The 19,270-nt window shown below is 45.5% G+C and overlaps 14 non-coding genes across 14 annotated transcripts; all 14 read right to left on the bottom strand.

The window, feature by feature from the left end:
• Positions 1–1,062: 1,062 nt before the first annotated feature.
• LOC141158743 (U2 spliceosomal RNA) lies at positions 1,063–1,253 on the bottom strand. Its single transcript, XR_012248767.1, has one exon. It is a non-coding gene; the product is annotated as a U2 spliceosomal RNA (small nuclear RNA).
• Positions 1,254–2,373: 1,120 nt separating this feature from the next.
• Positions 2,374–2,564, bottom strand: LOC141158742 (U2 spliceosomal RNA). Its single transcript, XR_012248766.1, has one exon. It is a non-coding gene; the product is annotated as a U2 spliceosomal RNA (small nuclear RNA).
• A 1,119-nt stretch (positions 2,565–3,683) lies between these two features.
• On the bottom strand, positions 3,684–3,874 carry LOC141159747 (U2 spliceosomal RNA). The gene has a single exon (XR_012249746.1). It is a non-coding gene; the product is annotated as a U2 spliceosomal RNA (small nuclear RNA).
• Positions 3,875–4,992: 1,118 nt separating this feature from the next.
• LOC141159629 (U2 spliceosomal RNA) lies at positions 4,993–5,183 on the bottom strand. The gene has a single exon (XR_012249632.1). It is a non-coding gene; the product is annotated as a U2 spliceosomal RNA (small nuclear RNA).
• Positions 5,184–6,308: 1,125 nt separating this feature from the next.
• On the bottom strand, positions 6,309–6,499 carry LOC141158741 (U2 spliceosomal RNA). Its single transcript, XR_012248765.1, has one exon. It is a non-coding gene; the product is annotated as a U2 spliceosomal RNA (small nuclear RNA).
• Positions 6,500–7,620: 1,121 nt separating this feature from the next.
• On the bottom strand, positions 7,621–7,811 carry LOC141158739 (U2 spliceosomal RNA). Its single transcript, XR_012248764.1, has one exon. It is a non-coding gene; the product is annotated as a U2 spliceosomal RNA (small nuclear RNA).
• A 1,121-nt stretch (positions 7,812–8,932) lies between these two features.
• Positions 8,933–9,123, bottom strand: LOC141158738 (U2 spliceosomal RNA). Its single transcript, XR_012248763.1, has one exon. It is a non-coding gene; the product is annotated as a U2 spliceosomal RNA (small nuclear RNA).
• A 1,117-nt stretch (positions 9,124–10,240) lies between these two features.
• On the bottom strand, positions 10,241–10,431 carry LOC141159965 (U2 spliceosomal RNA). Its single transcript, XR_012249958.1, has one exon. It is a non-coding gene; the product is annotated as a U2 spliceosomal RNA (small nuclear RNA).
• A 1,118-nt stretch (positions 10,432–11,549) lies between these two features.
• Positions 11,550–11,740, bottom strand: LOC141159637 (U2 spliceosomal RNA). The gene has a single exon (XR_012249640.1). It is a non-coding gene; the product is annotated as a U2 spliceosomal RNA (small nuclear RNA).
• A 1,122-nt stretch (positions 11,741–12,862) lies between these two features.
• On the bottom strand, positions 12,863–13,053 carry LOC141158737 (U2 spliceosomal RNA). Its single transcript, XR_012248762.1, has one exon. It is a non-coding gene; the product is annotated as a U2 spliceosomal RNA (small nuclear RNA).
• Positions 13,054–14,173: 1,120 nt separating this feature from the next.
• Positions 14,174–14,364, bottom strand: LOC141158736 (U2 spliceosomal RNA). The gene has a single exon (XR_012248761.1). It is a non-coding gene; the product is annotated as a U2 spliceosomal RNA (small nuclear RNA).
• Positions 14,365–15,479: 1,115 nt separating this feature from the next.
• LOC141159401 (U2 spliceosomal RNA) lies at positions 15,480–15,670 on the bottom strand. Its single transcript, XR_012249408.1, has one exon. It is a non-coding gene; the product is annotated as a U2 spliceosomal RNA (small nuclear RNA).
• A 1,114-nt stretch (positions 15,671–16,784) lies between these two features.
• On the bottom strand, positions 16,785–16,975 carry LOC141160065 (U2 spliceosomal RNA). The gene has a single exon (XR_012250053.1). It is a non-coding gene; the product is annotated as a U2 spliceosomal RNA (small nuclear RNA).
• A 1,119-nt stretch (positions 16,976–18,094) lies between these two features.
• On the bottom strand, positions 18,095–18,285 carry LOC141160064 (U2 spliceosomal RNA). The gene has a single exon (XR_012250052.1). It is a non-coding gene; the product is annotated as a U2 spliceosomal RNA (small nuclear RNA).
• Positions 18,286–19,270: the final 985 nt, after the last annotated feature.

Genomic DNA, 19,270 nt, shown 5'->3' with positions numbered 1-19,270 from the left:
GGAGATGGCCACCTGGACTCCCGTTAAGAAGACATGCTGTCAACCTCTAGATCCCTCACATGCCTGCACTTTTCGGCTTGCTGCTGCTGCAATCCACGCGTTTTAGATCTGCATAACTCCACCTCTTTTAGCACAGTACCCTCAACCCCCGGCTGTTCCCACCCGCCTCAACACCGTTGGAAGGGAGGAGAACCAATTAAGGCGGGGGGGGGGGTGGAACGAGCAGCTGTCTACCCTTAGCAGGAGGGTTGCTGATTAATTACCTCTCCTGCTGCTGCTGCTGCTGCTGGCTGTCCAGCAGCAGACTGAAGGTGGCTGCTGCTGTGCGCAGGTATATAAAGGCTCAGAGCCTATTATGACACGCGCAGCCAGCGTTCCATTGCCACATTCCGTCTACTGCAGGCGGGATACCTGGATGGCTGAATGTCACTGAGAAGCTCACAGAGACCGCCATAAGCAACAGTTTAAAAGAATGCCACAGACTAATCAACCAAACTTTTTGGGTTGGTTTCTCTTTTATAGTCTGCAGGCATTAAATGAAAGAAGTCAGTGTTCCAGCAGAGGGAGACAACGTTTCAGAAAAGGCATTGTAGCAAACCAAAAAAGAAATTTTAAGCGCAGCAGAGTAACCAGCTCACATACCTGTTAGCTCAGGTGAGTTTAAAAGGCTGCTGTTGATAACAAGGGCATTTGCTAAATAGATGGTGTGTGTGCAACAATATACTGAAAGGTCAATTATATTGTGCAGCTTATCTCACCACCTGTAGTTATTTAGGTGAAAGCTCCAAAATGCTTGCCTAATATGTCTGTTTATCCAAAAGGAAGCATAGAGGGAGAGCTAGATAGATAGCATTGCATTACATTACATGGCAATGCAATGCACAGTTGCTGAAGTTGAACCAAAATGAGCTTGTCATCTGGCTTCTGCAACTTTTAACATGAAAAATCCAATGAGGAGAAGAAAAGCAAAGCCAAAGAGTCCATCCCAAAATCCGACAAACAAGCCAAATGAACAAAAAGCATTGAATTCAATTCTTTCTGATTTTAGAAACTGCATTAAAGAAGGGGTGCACCGGTCCTGGAGATACTGCAATACCAGGTCAATGCGTGGAGTGGACAGAGCAAGCTCTTTTTCCATCTCCCTGTTCTAAAAATCCATTTAATATATGGTCCCCAGATAGGGGACGTATCAGATATTAAACTGATAAGAACAGATACTACACTTGATCTTAGCCAAAAGGCCGAGAAGCGATAACCAGAATTGGTTTCCGACTACGGTGCCACCCAAGGATTCTGAAAAGTCCATTTGTGGAGATGGCCACCTGGACTCCCGTTAAGAAGACATGCTGTCAACCTCTAGATCCCTCACATGCCTGCACTTTTCGGCTTGCTGCTGCTGCAATCCACGCGTTTTAGATCTGCATAACTCCACCTCTTTTAGCACAGTACCCTCAACCCCCGGCTGTTCCCACCCGCCTCAACACCGTTGGAAGGGAGGAGAACCAATTAAGGCGGGGGGGGGGGGTGGAACGAGCAGCTGTCTACGCTTAGCAGGAGGGTTGCTGATTAATTACCTCTCCTGCTGCTGCTGCTGCTGCTGGCTGTCCAGCAGCAGACTGAAGGTGGCTGCTGCTGTGCGCAGGTATATAAAGGCTCAGAGCCTATTATGACACGCGCAGCCAGCGTTCCATTGCCACATTCCGTCTACTGCAGGCGGGATACCTGGATGGCTGAATGTCACTGAGAAGCTCACAGAGACCGCCATAAGCAACAGTTTAAGAGAATGCCACAGACTAATCAACCAAACTTTTTGGGTTGGTTTCTCTTTTATAGTCTGCAGGCATTAAATGAAAGAAGTCAGTGTTCCAGCAGAGGGAGACAACGTTTCAGAAAAGGCATTGTAGCAAACCAAAAAAGAAATTTTAAGCGCAGCAGAGTAACCAGCTCACATACCTGTTAGCTCAGGTGAGTTTAAAAGGCTGCTGTTGATAACAAGGGCATTTGCTAAATAGATGGTGTGTGTGCAACAATATACTGAAAGGTCAATTATATTGTGCAGCTTATCTCACCACCTGTAGTTATTTAGGTGAAAGCTCCAAAATGCTTGCCTAATATGTCTGTTTATCCAAAAGGAAGTATAGAGGGAGAGCTAGATAGATATCATTGCATTACATTACATGGCAATGCAATGCACAGTTGCTGAAGTTGAACCAAAATGAGCTTGTCATCTGGCTTCTGCAACTTTTAACATGAAAAATCCAATGAGGAGAAGAAAAGCAAAGCCAAAGAGTCCATCCCAAAATCCGACAAACAAGCCAAATGAACAAAAAGCATTGAATTCAATTCTTTCTGATTTTAGAAACTGCATTAAAGAAGGGGTGCACCGGTCCTGGAGATACTGCAATACCAGGTCAATGCGTGGAGTGGACAGAGCAAGCTCTTTTTCCATCTCCCTGTTCTAAAAATCCATTTAATATATGGTCCCCAGATAGGGGACGTATCAGATATTAAACTGATAAGAACAGATACTACACTTGATCTTAGCCAAAAGGCCGAGAAGCGATAACCAGAATTGGTTTCCGACTACGGTGCCACCCAAGGATTCTGAAAAGTCCATTTGTGGAGATGGCCACCTGGACTCCCGTTAAGAAGACATGCTGTCAACCTCTAGATCCCTCACATGCCTGCACTTTTCGGCTTGCTGCTGCTGCAATCCACGCGTTTTAGATCTGCATAACTCCACCTCTTTTAGCACAGTACCCTCAACCCCCGGCTGTTCCCACCCGCCTCAACACCATTGGAAGGGAGGAGAACCAATTAAGGCGGGGGGGGGGGTGGAACGAGCAGCTGTCTACCCTTAGCAGGAGGGTTGCTGATTAATTACCTCTCCTGCTGCTGCTGCTGCTGCTGGCTGTCCAGCAGCAGACTGAAGGTGGCTGCTGCTGTGCGCAGGTATATAAAGGCTCAGAGACTATTATGACACGCGCAGCCAGCGTTCCATTGCCACATTCCGTCTACTGCAGGCGGGATACCTGGATGGCTGAATGTCACTGAGAAGCTCACAGAGACCGCCATAAGCAACAGTTTAAAAGAATGCCACAGACTAATCAACCAAACTTTTTGGGTTGGTTTCTCTTTTATAGTCTGCAGGCATTAAATGAAAGAAGTCAGTGTTCCAGCAGAGGGAGACAACGTTTCAGAAAAGGCATTGTAGCAAACCAAAAAAGAAATTTTAAGCGCAGCAGAGTAACCAGCTCACATACCTGTTAGCTCAGGTGAGTTTAAAAGGCTGCTGTTGATAACAAGGGCATTTGCTAAATAGATGGTGTGTGTGCAACAATATACTGAAAGGTCAATTATATTGTGCAGCTTATCTCACCACCTGTAGTTATTTAGGTGAAAGCTCCAAAATGCTTGCCTAATCTGTCTGTTTATCCAAAAGGAAGTATAGAGGGAGAGCTAGATAGATAGCATTGCATTACATTACATGGCAATGCAATGCACAGTTGCTGAAGTTGAACCAAAATGAGCTTGTCATCTGGCTTCTGCAACTTTTAACATGAAAAATCCAATGAGGAGAAGAAAAGCAAAGCCAAAGAGTCCATCCCAAAATCCGACAAACAAGCCAAATGAACAAAAAGCATTGAATTCAATTCTTTCTGATTTTAGAAACTGCATTAAAGAAGGGGTGCACCGGTCCTGGAGATACTGCAATACCAGGTCAATGCGTGGAGTGGACAGAGCAAGCTCTTTTTCCATCTCCCTGTTGTAAAAATCCATTTAATATATGGTCCCCAGATAGGGGACGTATCAGATATTAAACTGATAAGAACAGATACTACACTTGATCTTAGCCAAAAGGCCGAGAAGCGAAAACCAGAATTGGTTTCCGACTACGGTGCCACCCAAGGATTCTGAAAAGTCCATTTGTGGAGATGGCCACCTGGACTCCCGTTAAGAAGACATGCTGTCAACCTCTAGATCCCTCACATGCCTGCACTTTTCGGCTTGCTGCTGCTGCAATCCACGCGTTTTAGATCTGCATAACTCCACCTCTTTTAGCACAGTACCCTCAACCCCCGGCTGTTCCCACCCGCCTCAACACCGTTGGAAGGGAGGAGAACCAATTAAGGCGGGGGGGGGGTGGAACGAGCAGCTGTCTACCCTTAGCAGGAGGGTTGCTGATTAATTACCTCTCCTGCTGCTGCTGCTGCTGCTGGCTGTCCAGCAGCAGACTGAAGGTGGCTGCTGCTGTGCGCAGGTATATAAAGGCTCAGAGCCTATTATGACACGCGCAGCCAGCGTTCCATTGCCACATTCCGTCTACTGCAGGTGGGATACCTGGATGGCTGAATGTCACTGAGAAGCTCACAGAGACCGCCATAAGCAACAGTTTAAAAGAATGCCACAGACTAATCAACCAAACTTTTTGGGTTGGTTTCTCTTTTATAGTCTGCAGGCATTAAATGAAAGAAGTCAGTGTTCCAGCAGAGGGAGACAACGTTTCAGAAAAGGCATTGTAGCAAACCAAAAAAGAAATTTTAAGCGCAGCAGAGTAACCAGCTCACATACCTGTTAGCTCAGGTGAGTTTAAAAGACTGCTGTTGATAACAAGGGCATTTGCTAAATAGATGGTGTGTGTGCAACAATATACTGAAAGGTCAATTATATTGTGCAGCTTATCTCACCACCTGTAGTTATTTAGGTGAAAGCTCCAAAATGCTTGCCTAATATGTCTGTTTATCCAAAAGGAAGTATAGAGGGAGAGCTAGATAGATAGCATTGCATTACATTACATGGCAATGCAATGCACAGTTGCTGAAGTTGAACCAAAATGAGCTTGTCATCTGGCTTCTGCAACTTTTAACATGAAAAATCCAATGAGGAGAAGAAAAGCAAAGCCAAAGAGTCCATCCCAAAATCCGACAAACAAGCCAAATGAACAAAAAGCATTGAATTCAATTCTTTCTGATTTTAGAAACTGCATTAAAGAAGGGGTGCACCGGTCCTGGAGATACTGCAATACCAAGTCAATGCGTGGAGTGGACAGAGCAAGCTCTTTTTCCATCTCCCTGTTCTAAAAATCCATTTAATATATGGTCCCCAGATAGGGGACGTATCAGATATTAAACTGATAAGAACAGATACTACACTTGATCTTAGCCAAAAGGCCGAGAAGCGATAACCAGAATTGGTTTCCGACTACGGTGCCACCCAAGGATTCTGAAAAGTCCATTTGTGGAGATGGCCACCTGGACTCCCGTTAAGAAGACATGCTGTCAACCTCTAGATCCCTCACATGCCTGCACTTTTCGGCTTGCTGCTGCTGCAATCCACGCGTTTTAGATCTGCATAACTCCACCTCTTTTAGCACAGTACCCTCAACCCCCGGCTGTTCCCATCCGCCTCAACACCGTTGGAAGGGAGGAGAACCAATTAAGGCGGGGGGGTGGGGGGGTGGAACGCGCAGCTGTCTACCCTTAGCAGGAGGGTTGCTGATTAATTACCTCTCCTGCTGCTGCTGCTGCTGCTGGCTGTCCAGCAGCAGACTGAAGGTGGCTGCTGCTGTGCGCAGGTATATAAAGGCTCAGAGCCTATTATGACACGCGCAGCCAGCGTTCCATTGCCACATTCCGTCTACTGCAGGCGGGATACCTGGATGGCTGAATGTCACTGAGAAGCTCACAGAGACCGCCATAAGCAACAGTTTAAAAGAATGCCACAGACTAATCAACCAAACTTTTTGTGTTTGTTTCTCTTTTATAGTCTGCAGGCATTAAATGAAAGAAGTCAGTGTTCCAGCAGAGGGAGACAACGTTTCAGAAAAGGCATTGTAGCAAACCAAAAAAGAAATTTTAAGCGCAGCAGAGTAACCAGCTCACATACCTGTTAGCTCAGGTGAGTTTAAAAGGCTGCTGTTGATAACAAGGGCATTTGCTAAATAGATGGTGTGTGTGTGCAACAATATACTGAAAGGTCAATTATATTGTGCAGCTTATCTCACCACCTGTAGTTATTTAGGTGAAAGCTCCAAAATGCTTGCCTAATATGTCTGTTTATCCAAAAGGAAGTATAGAGGGAGAGCTAGATAGATAGCATTGCATTACATTACATGGCAATGCAATGCACAGTTGCTGAAGTTGAACCAAAATGAGCTTGTCATCTGGCTTCTGCAACTTTTAACATGAAAAATCCAATGAGGAGAAGAAAAGCAAAGCCAAAGAGTCCATCCCAAAATCCGACAAACAAGCCAAATGAACAAAAAGCATTGAATTCAATTCTTTCTGATTTTAGAAACTGCATTAAAGAAGGGGTGCACCGGTCCTGGAGATACTGCAATACCAGGTCAATGCGTGGAGTGGACAGAGCAAGCTCTTTTTCCATCTCCCTGTTCTAAAAATCCATTTAATATATGGTCCCCAGATAGGGGACGTATCAGATATTAAACTGATAAGAACAGATACTACACTTGATCTTAGCCAAAAGGCCGAGAAGCGATAACCAAAATTGGTTTCCGACTACGGTGCCACCCAAGGATTCTGAAAAGTCCATTTGTGGAGATGGCCACCTGGACTCCCGTTAAGAAGACATGCTGTCAACCTCTAGATCCCTCACATGCCTGCACTTTTCGGCTTGCTGCTGCTGCAATCCACGCGTTTTAGATCTGCATAACTCCACCTCTTTTAGCACAGTACCCTCAACCCCCGGCTGTTCCCACCCGCCTCAACACCGTTGGAAGGGAGGAGAACCAATTAAGGCGGGGGGGGGGGTGTGGAACGAGCAGCTGTCTACCCTTAGCAGGAGGGTTGCTGATTAATTACCTCTCCTGCTGCTGCTGCTGCTGCTGGCTGTCCAGCAGCAGACTGAAGGTGGCTGCTGCTGTGCGCAGGTATATAAAGGCTCAGAGCCTATTATGACACGCGCAGCCAGCGTTCCATTGCCACATTCCGTCTACTGCAGGCGGGATACCTGGATGGCTGAATGTCACTGAGAAGCTCACAGACACCGCCATAAGCAACAGTTTAAAAGAATGCCACAGACTAATCAACCAAACTTTTTGGGTTGGTTTCTCTTTTATAGTCTGCAGGCATTAAATGAAAGAAGTCAGTGTTCCAGCAGAGGGAGACAACGTTTCAGAAAAGGCATTGTAGCAAACCAAAAAAGAAATTTTAAGCGCAGCAGAGTAACCAGCTCACATACCTGTTAGCTCAGGTGAGTTTAAAAGGCTGCTGTTGATAACAAGGGCATTTGCTAAATAGATGGTGTGTGTGCAACAATATACTGAAAGGTCAATTATATTGTGCAGCTTATCTCACCACCTGTAGTTATTTAGGTGAAAGCTCCAAAATGCTTGCCTAATATGTCTGTTTATCCAAAAGGAAGTATAGAGGGAGAGCTAGATAGATAGCATTGCATTACATTACATGGCAATGCAATGCACAGTTGCTGAAGTTGAACCAAAATGAGCTTGTCATCTGGCTTCTGCAACTTTTAACATGAAAAATCCAATGAGGAGAAGAAAAGCAAAGCCAAAGAGTCCATCCCAAAATCCGACAAACAAGCCAAATGAACAAAAAGCATTGAATTCAATTCTTTCTGATTTTAGAAACTGCATTAAAGAAGGGGTGCACCGGTCCTGGAGATACTGCAATACCAGGTCAATGCGTGGAGTGGACAGAGCAAGCTCTTTTTCCATCTCCCTGTTCTAAAAATCCATTTAATATATGGTCCCCAGATAGGGGACGTATCAGATATTAAACTGATAAGAACAGATACTACACTTGATCTTAGCCAAAAGGCCGAGAAGCGATAACCAGAATTGGTTTCCGACTACGGTGCCACCCAAGGATTCTGAAAAGTCCATTTGTGGAGATGGCCACCTGGACTCCCGTTAAGAAGACATGCTGTCAACCTCTAGATCCCTCACATGCCTGCACTTTTCGGCTTGCTGCTGCTGCAATCCACGCGTTTTAGATCTGCATAACTCCACCTCTTTTAGCACAGTACCCTCAACCCCCGGCTGTTCCCACCCGCCTCAACACCGTTGGAAGGGAGGAGAACCAATTAAGGCGGGGGGGGGGGTGTGGAACGAGCAGCTGTCTACCCTTAGCAGGAGGGTTGCTGATTAATTACCTCTCCTGCTGCTGCTGCTGCTGCTGGCTGTCCAGCAGCAGACTGAAGGTGGCTGCTGCTGTGCGCAGGTATATAAAGGCTCAGAGCCTATTATGACACGCGCAGCCAGCGTTCCATTGCCACATTCCGTCTACTGCAGGCGGGATACCTGGATGGCTGAATGTCACTGAGAAGCTCACAGAGACCGCCATAAGCAACAGTTTAAAAGAATGCCACAGACTAATCAACCAAACTTTTTGGGTTGGTTTCTCTTTTATAGTCTGCAGGCATTAAATGAAAGAAGTCAGTGTTCCAGCAGAGGGAGACAACGTTTCAGAAAAGGCATTGTAGCAAACCAAAAAAGAAATTTTAAGCGCAGCAGAGTAACCAGCTCACATACCTGTTAGCTCAGGTGAGTTTAAAAGGCTGCTGTTGATAACAAGGGCATTTGCTAAATAGATGGTGTGTGTGCAACAATATACTGAAAGGTCAATTATATTGTGCAGCTTATCTCACCACCTGTAGTTATTTAGGTGAAAGCTCCAAAATGCTTGCCTAATATGTCTGTTTATCCAAAAGGAAGTATAGAGGGAGAGCTAGATAGATAGCATTGCATTACATTACATGGCAATGCAATGCACAGTTGCTGAAGTTGAACCAAAATGAGCTTGTCATCTGGCTTCTGCAACTTTTAACATGAAAAATCCAATGAGGAGAAGAAAAGCAAAGCCAAAGAGTCCATCCCAAAATCCGACAAACAAGCCAAATGAACAAAAAGCATTGAATTCAATTCTTTCTGATTTTAGAAACTGCATTAAAGAAGGGGTGCACCGGTCCTGGAGATACTGCAATACCAGGTCAATGCGTGGAGTGGACAGAGCAAGCTCTTTTTCCATCTCCCTGTTCTAAAAATCCATTTAATATATGGTCCCCAGATAGGGGACGTATCAGATATTAAACTGATAAGAACAGATACTACACTTGATCTTAGCCAAAAGGCCGAGAAGCGATAACCAGAATTGGTTTCCGACTACGGTGCCACCCAAGGATTCTGAAAAGTCCATTTGTGGAGATGGCCACCTGGACTCCCGTTAAGAAGACATGCTGTCAACCTCTAGATCCCTCACATGCCTGCACTTTTCGGCTTGCTGCTGCTGCAATCCACGCGTTTTAGATCTGCATAACTCCACCTCTTTTAGCACAGTACCCTCAACCCCCGGCTGTTCCCACCCGCCTCAACACCGTTGGAAGGGAGGAGAACCAATTAAGGCGGGGGGGGGGGGTGGAACGAGCAGCTGTCTACCCTTAGCAGGAGGGTTGCTGATTAATTACCTCTCCTGCTGCTGCTGCTGCTGGCTGTCCAGCAGCAGACTGAAGGTGGCTGCTGCTGTGCGCAGGTATATAAAGGCTCAGAGCCTATTATGACACGCGCAGCCAGCGTTCCATTGCCACATTCCGTCTACTGCAGGCGGGATACCTGGATGGCTGAATGTCACTGAGAAGCTCACAGAGACCGCCATAAGCAACAGTTTAAAAGAATGCCACAGACTAATCAACCAAACTTTTTGGGTTGGTTTCTCTTTTATAGTCTGCAGGCATTAAATGAAAGAAGTCAGTGTTCCAGCAGAGGGAGACAACGTTTCAGAAAAGGCATTGTAGCAAACCAAAAAAGAAATTTTAAGCGCAGCAGAGTAACCAGCTCACATACCTGTTAGCTCAGGTGAGTTTAAAAGGCTGCTGTTGATAACAAGGGCATTTGCTAAATAGATGGTGTGTGTGCAACAATATACTGAAAGGTCAATTATATTGTGCAGCTTATCTCACCACCTGTAGTTATTTAGGTGAAAGCTCCAAAATGCTTGCCTAATATGTCTGTTTATCCAAAAGGAAGTATAGAGGGAGAGCTAGATAGATAGCATTGCATTACATTACATGGCAATGCAATGCACAGTTGCTGAAGTTGAACCAAAATGAGCTTGTCATCTGGCTTCTGCAACTTTTAACATGAAAAATCCAATGAGGAGAAGAAAGGCAAAGCCAAAGAGTCCATCCCAAAATCCGACAAACAAGCCAAATGAACAAAAAGCATTGAATTCAATTCTTTCTGATTTTAGAAACTGCATTAAAGAAGGGGTGCACCGGTCCTGGAGATACTGCAATACCAGGTCAATGCGTGGAGTGGACAGAGCAAGCTCTTTTTCCATCTCCCTGTTCTAAAAATCCATTTAATATATGGTCCCCAGATAGGGGACGTATCAGATATTAAACTGATAAGAACAGATACTACACTTGATCTTAGCCAAAAGGCCGAGGAGCGATAACCAGAATTGGTTTCCGACTACGGTGCCACCCAAGGATTCTGAAAAGTCCATTTGTGGAGATGGCCACCTGGACTCCCGTTAAGAAGACATGCTGTCAACCTCTAGATCCCTCACATGCCTGCACTTTTCGGCTTGCTGCTGCTGCAATCCACGCGTTTTAGATCTGCATAACTCCACCTCTTTTAGCACAGTACCCTCAACCCCCGGCTGTTCCCACCCGCCTCAACACCGTTGGAAGGGAGGAGAACCAATTAAGGCGGGGGGGGGGGGGTGGAACGAGCAGCTGTCTACCCTTAGCAGGAGGGTTGCTGATTAATTACCTCTCCTGCTGCTGCTGCTGCTGGCTGTCCAGCAGCAGACTGAAGGTGGCTGCTGCTGTGCGCAGGTATATAAAGGCTCAGAGCCTATTATGACACGCGCAGCCAGCGTTCCATTGCCCCATTCCGTCTACTGCAGGCGGGATACCTGGATGGCTGAATGTCACTGAGAAGCTCACAGAGACCGCCATAAGCAACAGTTTAAAAGAATGCCACAGACTAATCAACCAAACTTTTTGGGTTGGTTTCTCTTTTATAGTCTGCAGGCATTAAATGAAAGAAGTCAGTGTTCCAGCAGAGGGAGACAACGTTTCAGAAAAGGCATTGTAGCAAACCAAAAAAGAAATTTTAAGCGCAGCAGAGTAACCAGCTCACATACCTGTTAGCTCAGGTGAGTTTAAAAGGCTGCTGTTGATAACAAGGGCATTTGCTAAATAGACGGTGTGTGTGCAACAATATACTGAAAGGTCAATTATATTGTGCAGCTTATCTCACCACCTGTAGTTATTTAGGTGAAAGCTCCAAAATGCTTGCCTAATATGTCTGTTTATCCAAAAGGAAGTATAGAGGGAGAGCTAGATAGATAGCATTGCATTACATTACATGGCAATGCAATGCACAGTTGCTGAAGTTGAACCAAAATGAGCTTGTCATCTGGCTTCTGCAACTTTTAACATGAAAAATCCAATGAGGAGAAGAAAAGCAAAGCCAAAGAGTCCATCCCAAAATCCGACAAACAAGCCAAATGAACAAAAAGCATTGAATTCAATTCTTTCTGATTTTAGAAACTGCATTAAAGAAGGGGTGCACCGGTCCTGGAGATACTGCAATACCAGGTCAATGCGTGGAGTGGACAGAGCAAGCTCTTTTTCCATCTCCCTGTTCTAAAAATCCATTTAATATATGGTCCCCAGATAAGGGACGTATCAGATATTAAACTGATAAGAACAGATACTACACTTGATCTTAGCCAAAAGGCCGAGAAGCGATAACCAGAATTGGTTTCCGACTACGGTGCCACCCAAGGATTCTGAAAAGTCCATTTGTGGAGATGGCCACCTGGACTCCCGTTAAGAAGACATGCTGTCAACCTCTAGATCCCTCACATGCCTGCACTTTTCGGCTTGCTGCTGCTGCAATCCACGCGTTTTAGATCTGCATAACTCCACCTCTTTTAGCACAGTACCCTCAACCCCCGGCTGTTCCCACCCGCCTCAACACCGTTGGAAGGGAGGAGAACCAATTAAGGCGGGGGGGGGGGGTGTGGAACGAGCAGCTGTCTACCCTTAGCAGGAGGGTTGCTGATTAATTACCTCTCCTGCTGCTGCTGCTGCTGCTGGCTGTCCAGCAGCAGACTGAAGGTGGCTGCTGCTGTGCGCAGGTATATAAAGGCTCAGAGCCTATTATGACACGCGCAGCCAGCGTTCCATTGCCACATTCCGTCTACTGCAGGCGGGATATCTGGATGGCTGAATGTCACTGAGAAGCTCACAGAGACCGCCATAAGCAACAGTTTAAAAGAATGCCACAGACTAATCAACCAAACTTTTTGGGTTGGTTTCTCTTTTATAGTCTGCAGGCATTAAATGAAAGAAGTCAGTGTTCCAGCAGAGGGAGACAACGTTTCAGAAAAGGCATTGTAGCAAACCAAAAAAGAAATTTTAAGCGCAGCAGAGTAACCAGCTCACATACCTGTTAGCTCAGGTGAGTTTAAAAGGCTGCTGTTGATAACAAGGGCATTTGCTAAATAGATGGTGTGTGTGCAACAATATACTGAAAGGTCAATTATATTGTGCAGCTTATCTCACCACCTGTAGTTATTTAGGTGAAAGCTCCAAAATGCTTGCCTAATATGTCTGTTTATCCAAAAGGAAGTATAGAGGGAGAGCTAGATAGATAGCATTGCATTACATTACATGGCAATGCAATGCACAGTTGCTGAAGTTGAACCAAAATGAGCTTGTCATCTGGCTTCTGCAACTTTTAACATGAAAAATCCAATGAGGAGAAGAAAAGCAAAGCCAAAGAGTCCATCCCAAAATCCGACAAACAAGCCAAATGAACAAAAAGCATTGAATTCAATTCTTTCTGATTTTAGAAACTGCATTAAAGAAGGGGTGCACCGGTCCTGGAGATACTGCAATACCAGGTCAATGCGTGGAGTGGACAGAGCAAGCTCTTTTTCCATCTCCCTGTTCTAAAAATCCATTTAATATATGGTCCCCAGATAGGGGACGTATCAGATATTAAACTGATAAGAACAGATACTACACTTGATCTTAGCCAAAAGGCCGAGAAGCGATAACCAGAATTGGTTTCCGACTACGGTGCCACCCAAGGATTCTGAAAAGTCCATTTGTGGAGATGGCCACCTGGACTCCCGTTAAGAAGACATGCTGTCAACCTCTAGATCCCTCACATGCCTGCACTTTTCGGCTTGCTGCTGCTGCAATCCACGCGTTTTAGATCTGCATAACTCCACCTCTTTTAGCACAGTACCCTCAACCCCCGGCTGTTCCCACCCGCCTCAACACCGTTGGAAGGGAGGAGAACCAATTAAGGCGGGGGGGGGGTGTGGAACGAGCAGCTGTCTACCCTTAGCAGGAGGGTTGCTGATTAATTACCTCTCCTGCTGCTGCTGCTGCTGCTGGCTGTCCAGCAGCAGACTGAAGGTGGCTGCTGCTGTGCGCAGGTATATAAAGGCTCAGAGCCTATTATGACACGCGCAGCCAGCGTTCCATTGCCACATTCCGTCTACTGCAGGCGGGATACCTGGATGGCTGAATGTCACTGAGAAGCTCACACAGACCGCCATAAGCAACAGTTTAAAAGAATGCCACAGACTAATCAACCAAACTTTTTGGGTTGGTTTCTCTTTTATAGTCTGCAGGCATTAAATGAAAGAAGTCAGTGTTCCAGCAGAGGGAGACAACGTTTCAGAAAAGGCATTGTAGCAAACCAAAAAAGAAATTTTAAGCGCAGCAGAGTAACCAGCTCACATACCTGTTAGCTCAGGTGAGTTTAAAAGGCTGCTGTTGATAACAAGGGCATTTGCTAAATAGATGGTGTGTGTGCAACAATATACTGAAAGGTCAATTATATTGTGCAGCTTATCTCACCACCTGTAGTTATTTAGGTGAAAGCTCCAAAATGCTTGCCTAATATGTCTGTTTATCCAAAAGGAAGTATAGAGGGAGAGCTAGATAGATAGCATTGCATTACATTACATGGCAATGCAATGCACAGTTGCTGAAGTTGAACCAAAATGAGCTTGTCATCTGGCTTCTGCAACTTTTAACATGAAAAATCCAATGAGGAGAAGAAAAGCAAAGCCAAAGAGTCCATCCCAAAATCCGACAAACAAGCCAAATGAACAAAAAGCATTGAATTCAATTCTTTCTGATTTTAGAAACTGCATTAAAGAAGGGGTGCACCGGTCCTGGAGATACTGCAATACCAGGTCAATGCGTGGAGTGGACAGAGCAAGCTCTTTTTCCATCTCCCTGTTCTAAAAATCCATTTAATATATGGTCCCCAGATAGGGGACGTATCAGATATTAAACTGATAAGAACAGATACTACACTTGATCTTAGCCAAAAGGCCGAGAAGCGATAACCAGAATTGGTTTCCGACTACGGTGCCACCCAAGGATTCTGAAAAGTCCATTTGTGGAGATGGCCACCTGGACTCCCGTTAAGAAGACATGCTGTCAACCTCTAGATCCCTCACATGCCTGCACTTTTCGGCTTGCTGCTGCTGCAATCCACGCGTTTTAGATCTGCATAACTCCACCTCTTTTAGCACAGTACCCTCAACCCCCGGCTGTTCCCACCCGCCTCAACACCGTTGGAAGGGAGGAGAACCAATTAAGGCGGGGGGGGGGTGGAACGAGCAGCTGTCTACCCTTAGCAGGAGGGTTGCTGATTAATTACCTCTCCTGCTGCTGCTGCTGCTGGCTGTCCAGCAGCAGACTGAAGGTGGCTGCTGCTGTGCGCAGGTATATAAAGGCTCAGAGCCTATTATGACACGCGCAGCCAGCGTTCCATTGCCACATTCCGTCTACTGCAGGCGGGATACCTGGATGGCTGAATGTCACTGAGAAGCTCACAGAGACCGCCATAAGCAACAGTTTAAAAGAATGCCATAGACTAATCAACCAAACTTTTTGGGTTGGTTTCTCTTTTATAGTCTGCAGGCATTAAATGAAAGAAGTCAGTGTTCCAGCAGAGGGAGACAACGTTTCAGAAAAGGCATTGTAGCAAACCAAAAAAGAAATTTTAAGCGCAGCAGAGTAACCAGCTCACATACCTGTTAGCTCAGGTGAGTTTAAAAGGCTGCTGTTGATAACAAGGGCATTTGCTAAATAGATGGTGTGTGTGCAACAATATACTGAAAGGTCAATTATATTGTGCAGCTTATCTCACCACCTGTAGTTATTTAGGTGAAAGCTCCAAAATGCTTGCCTAATATGTCTGTTTATCCAAAAGGAAGTATAGAGGGAGAGCTAGATAGATAGCATTGCATTACATTACATGGCAATGCAATGCACAGTTGCTGAAGTTGAACCAAAATGAGCTTGTCATCTGGCTTCTGCAACTTTTAACATGAAAAATCCAATGAGGAGAAGAAAAGCAAAGCCAAAGAGTCCATCCCAAAATCCGACAAACAAGCCAAATGAACAAAAAGCATTGAATTCAATTCTTTCTGATTTTAGAAACTGCATTAAAGAAGGGGTGCACCGGTCCTGGAGATACTGCAATACCAGGACAATGCGTGGAGTGGACAGAGCAAGCTCTTTTTCCATCTCCCTGTTCTAAAAATCCATTTAATATATGGTCCCCAGATAGGGGACGTATCAGATATTAAACTGATAAGAACAGATACTACACTTGATCTTAGCCAAAAGGCCGAGAAGCGATAACCAGAATTGGTTTCCGACTACGGTGCCACCCAAGGATTCTGAAAAGTCCATTTGTGGAGATGGCCACCTGGACTCCCGTTAAGAAGACATGCTGTCAACCTCTAGATCCCTCACATGCCTGCACTTTTCGGCTTGCTGCTGCTGCAATCCACGCGTTTTAGATCTGCATAACTCCACCTCTTTTAGCACAGTACCCTCAACCCCCGGCTGTTCCCACCCGCCTCAACACCGTTGGAAGGGAGGAGAACTAATTAAGGCGGGGGGGGGTGGAACGAGCAGCTGTCTACCCTTAGCAGGAGGGTTGCTGATTAATTACCTCTCCTGCTGCTGCTGCTGCTGGCTGTCCAGCAGCAGACTGAAGGTGGCTGCTGCTGTGCGCAGGTATATAAAGGCTCAGAGCCTATTATGACACGCGCAGCCAGCGTTCCATTGCCACATTCCGTCTACTGCAGGCGGGATACCTGGATGGCTGAATGTCACTGAGAAGCTCACAGAGACCGCCATAAGCAACAGTTTAAAAGAATGCCACAGACTAATCAACCAAACTTTTTGGGTTGGTTTCTCTTTTATAGTCTGCAGGCATTAAATGAAAGAAGTCAGTGTTCCAGCAGAGGGAGACAACGTTTCAGAAAAGGCATTGTAGCAAACCAAAAAAGAAATTTTAAGCGCAGCAGAGTAACCAGCTCACATATCTGTTAGCTCAGGTGAGTTTAAAAGGCTGCTGTTGATAACAAGGGCATTTGCTAAATAGATGGTGTGTGTGCAACAATATACTGAAAGGTCAATTATATTGTGCAGCTTATCTCACCACCTGTAGTTATTTAGGTGAAAGCTCCAAAATGCTTGCCTAATATGTCTGTTTATCCAAAAGGAAGTATAGAGGGAGAGCTAGATAGATAGCATTGCATTACATTACATGGCAATGCAATGCACAGTTGCTGAAGTTGAACCAAAATGAGCTTGTCATCTGGCTTCTGCAACTTTTAACATGAAAAATCCAATGAGGAGAAGAAAAGCAAAGCCAAAGAGTCCATCCCAAAATCCGACAAACAAGCCAAATGAACAAAAAGCATTGAATTCAATTCTTTCTGATTTTAGAAACTGCATTAAAGAAGGGGTGCACCGGTCCTGGAGATACTGCAATACCAGGTCAATGCGTGGAGTGGACAGAGCAAGCTCTTTTTCCATCTCCCTGTTCTAAAAATCCATTTAATATATGGTCTCCAGATAGGGGACGTATCAGATATTAAACTGATAAGAACAGATACTACACTTGATCTTAGCCAAAAGGCCGAGGAGCGATAACCAGAATTGGTTCCCGACTACGGTGCCACCCAAGGATTCTGAAAAGTCCATTTGTGGAGATGGCCACCTGGACTCCCGTTAAGAAGACATGCTGTCAACCTCTAGATCCCTCACATGCCTGCACTTTTCGGCTTGCTGCTGCTGCAATCCACGCGTTTTAGATCTGCATAACTCCACCTCTTTTAGCACAGTACCCTCAACCCCCGGCTGTTCCCACCCGCCTCAACACCGTTGGAAGGGAGGAGAACCAATTAAGGCGGGGGGGGGGGTGGAACGAGCAGCTGTCTACCCTTAGCAGGAGGGTTGCTGATTAATTACCTCTCCTGCTGCTGCTGCTGCTGCTGGCTGTCCAGCAGCAGACTGAAGGTGGCTGCTGCTGTGCGCAGGTATATAAAGGCTCAGAGCCTATTATGACACGCGCAGCCAGCGTTCCATTGCCACATTCCGTCTACTGCAGGCGGGATACCTGGATGGCTGAATGTCACTGAGAAGCTCACAGAGACCGCCATAAGCAACAGTTTAAAAGAATGCCACAGACTAATCAACCAAACTTTTTGGGTTGGTTTCTCTTTTATAGTCTGCAGGCATTAAATGAAAGAAGTCAGTGTTCCAGCAGAGGGAGACAACGTTTCAGAAAAGGCATTGTAGCAAACCAAAAAAGAAATTTTAAGCGCAGCAGAGTAACCAGCTCACATACCTGTTAGCTCAGGTGAGTTTAAAAGGCTGCTGTTGATAACAAGGGCATTTGCTAAATAGATGGTGTGTGTGCAACAATATACTGAAAGGTCAATTATATTGTGCAGCTTATCTCACCACCTGTAGTTATTTAGGTGAAAGCTCCAAAATGCTTGCCTAATATGTCTGTTTATCCAAAAGGAAGTATAGAGGGAGAGCTAGATAGATAGCATTGCATTACATTACATGGCAATGCAATGCACAGTTGCTGAAGTTGAACCAAAATGAGCTTGTCATCTGGCTTCTGCAACTTTTAACATGAAAAATCCAATGAGGAGAAGAAAAGCAAAGCCAAAGAGTCCATCCCAAAATCCGACAAACAAGCCAAATGAACAAAAAGCATTGAATTCAATTCTTTCTGATTTTAGAAACTGCATTAAAGAAGGGGTGCACCGGTCCTGGAGATACTGCAATACCAGGTCAATGCGTGGAGTGGACAGAGCAAGCTCTTTTTCCATCTCCCTGTTCTAAAAATCCATTTAATATATGGTCTCCAGATAGGGGACGTATCAGATATTAAACTGATAAGAACAGATACTACACTTGATCTTAGCCAAAAGGCCGAGGAGCGATAACCAGAATTGGTTCCCGACTACGGTGCCACCCAAGGATTCTGAAAAGTCCATTTGTGGAGATGGCCACCTGGACTCCCGTTAAGAAGACATGCTGTCAACCTCTAGATCCCTCACATGCCTGCACTTTTCGGCTTGCTGCTGCTGCAATCCACGCGTTTTAGATCTGCATAACTCCACCTCTTTTAGCACAGTACCCTCAACCCCCGGCTGTTCCCACCCGCCTCAACACCGTTGGAAGGGAGGAGAACCAATTAAGGCGGGGGGGGGGGTGGAACGAGCAGCTGTCTACCCTTAGCAGGAGGGTTGCTGATTAATTACCTCTCCTGCTGCTGCTGCTGCTGCTGGCTGTCCAGCAGCAGACTGAAGGTGGCTGCTGCTGTGCGCAGGTATATAAAGGCTCAGAGCCTATTATGACACGCGCAGCCAGCGTTCCATTGCCACATTCCGTCTACTGCAGGCGGGATACCTGGATGGCTGAATGTCACTGAGAAGCTCACAGAGACCGCCATAAGCAACAGTTTAAAAGAATGCCACAGACTAATCAACCAAACTTTTTGGGTTGGTTTCTCTTTTATAGTCTGCAGGCATTAAATGAAAGAAGTCAGTGTTCCAGCAGAGGGAGACAACGTTTCAGAAAAGGCATTGTAGCAAACCAAAAAAGAAATTTTAAGCGCAGCAGAGTAACCAGCTCACATACCTGTTAGCTCAGGTGAGTTTAAAAGGCTGCTGTTGATAACAAGGGCATTTGCTAAATAGATGGTGTGTGTGCAACAATATACTGAAAGGTCAATAATATTGTGCAGCTTATCTCACCACCTGTAGTTATTTAGGTGAAAGCTCCAAAATGCTTGCCTAATATGTCTGTTTATCCAAAAGGAAGTATAGAGGGAGAGCTAGATAGATAGCATTGCATTACATTACATGGCAATGCAATGCACAGTTGCTGAAGTTGAACCAAAATGAGCTTGTCATCTGGCTTCTGC

The sequence above is a fragment of the Phyllobates terribilis genome, unplaced genomic scaffold (genome assembly GCF_046119375.1).
Source record: "Phyllobates terribilis strain yellow unplaced genomic scaffold, ASM4611937v1 Scaffold_8__6_contigs__length_399053987, whole genome shotgun sequence".
Taxonomy (NCBI): domain Eukaryota; kingdom Metazoa; phylum Chordata; class Amphibia; order Anura; family Dendrobatidae; genus Phyllobates; species Phyllobates terribilis.
This window is presented reverse-complemented; position numbering and strand designations above follow the sequence as displayed.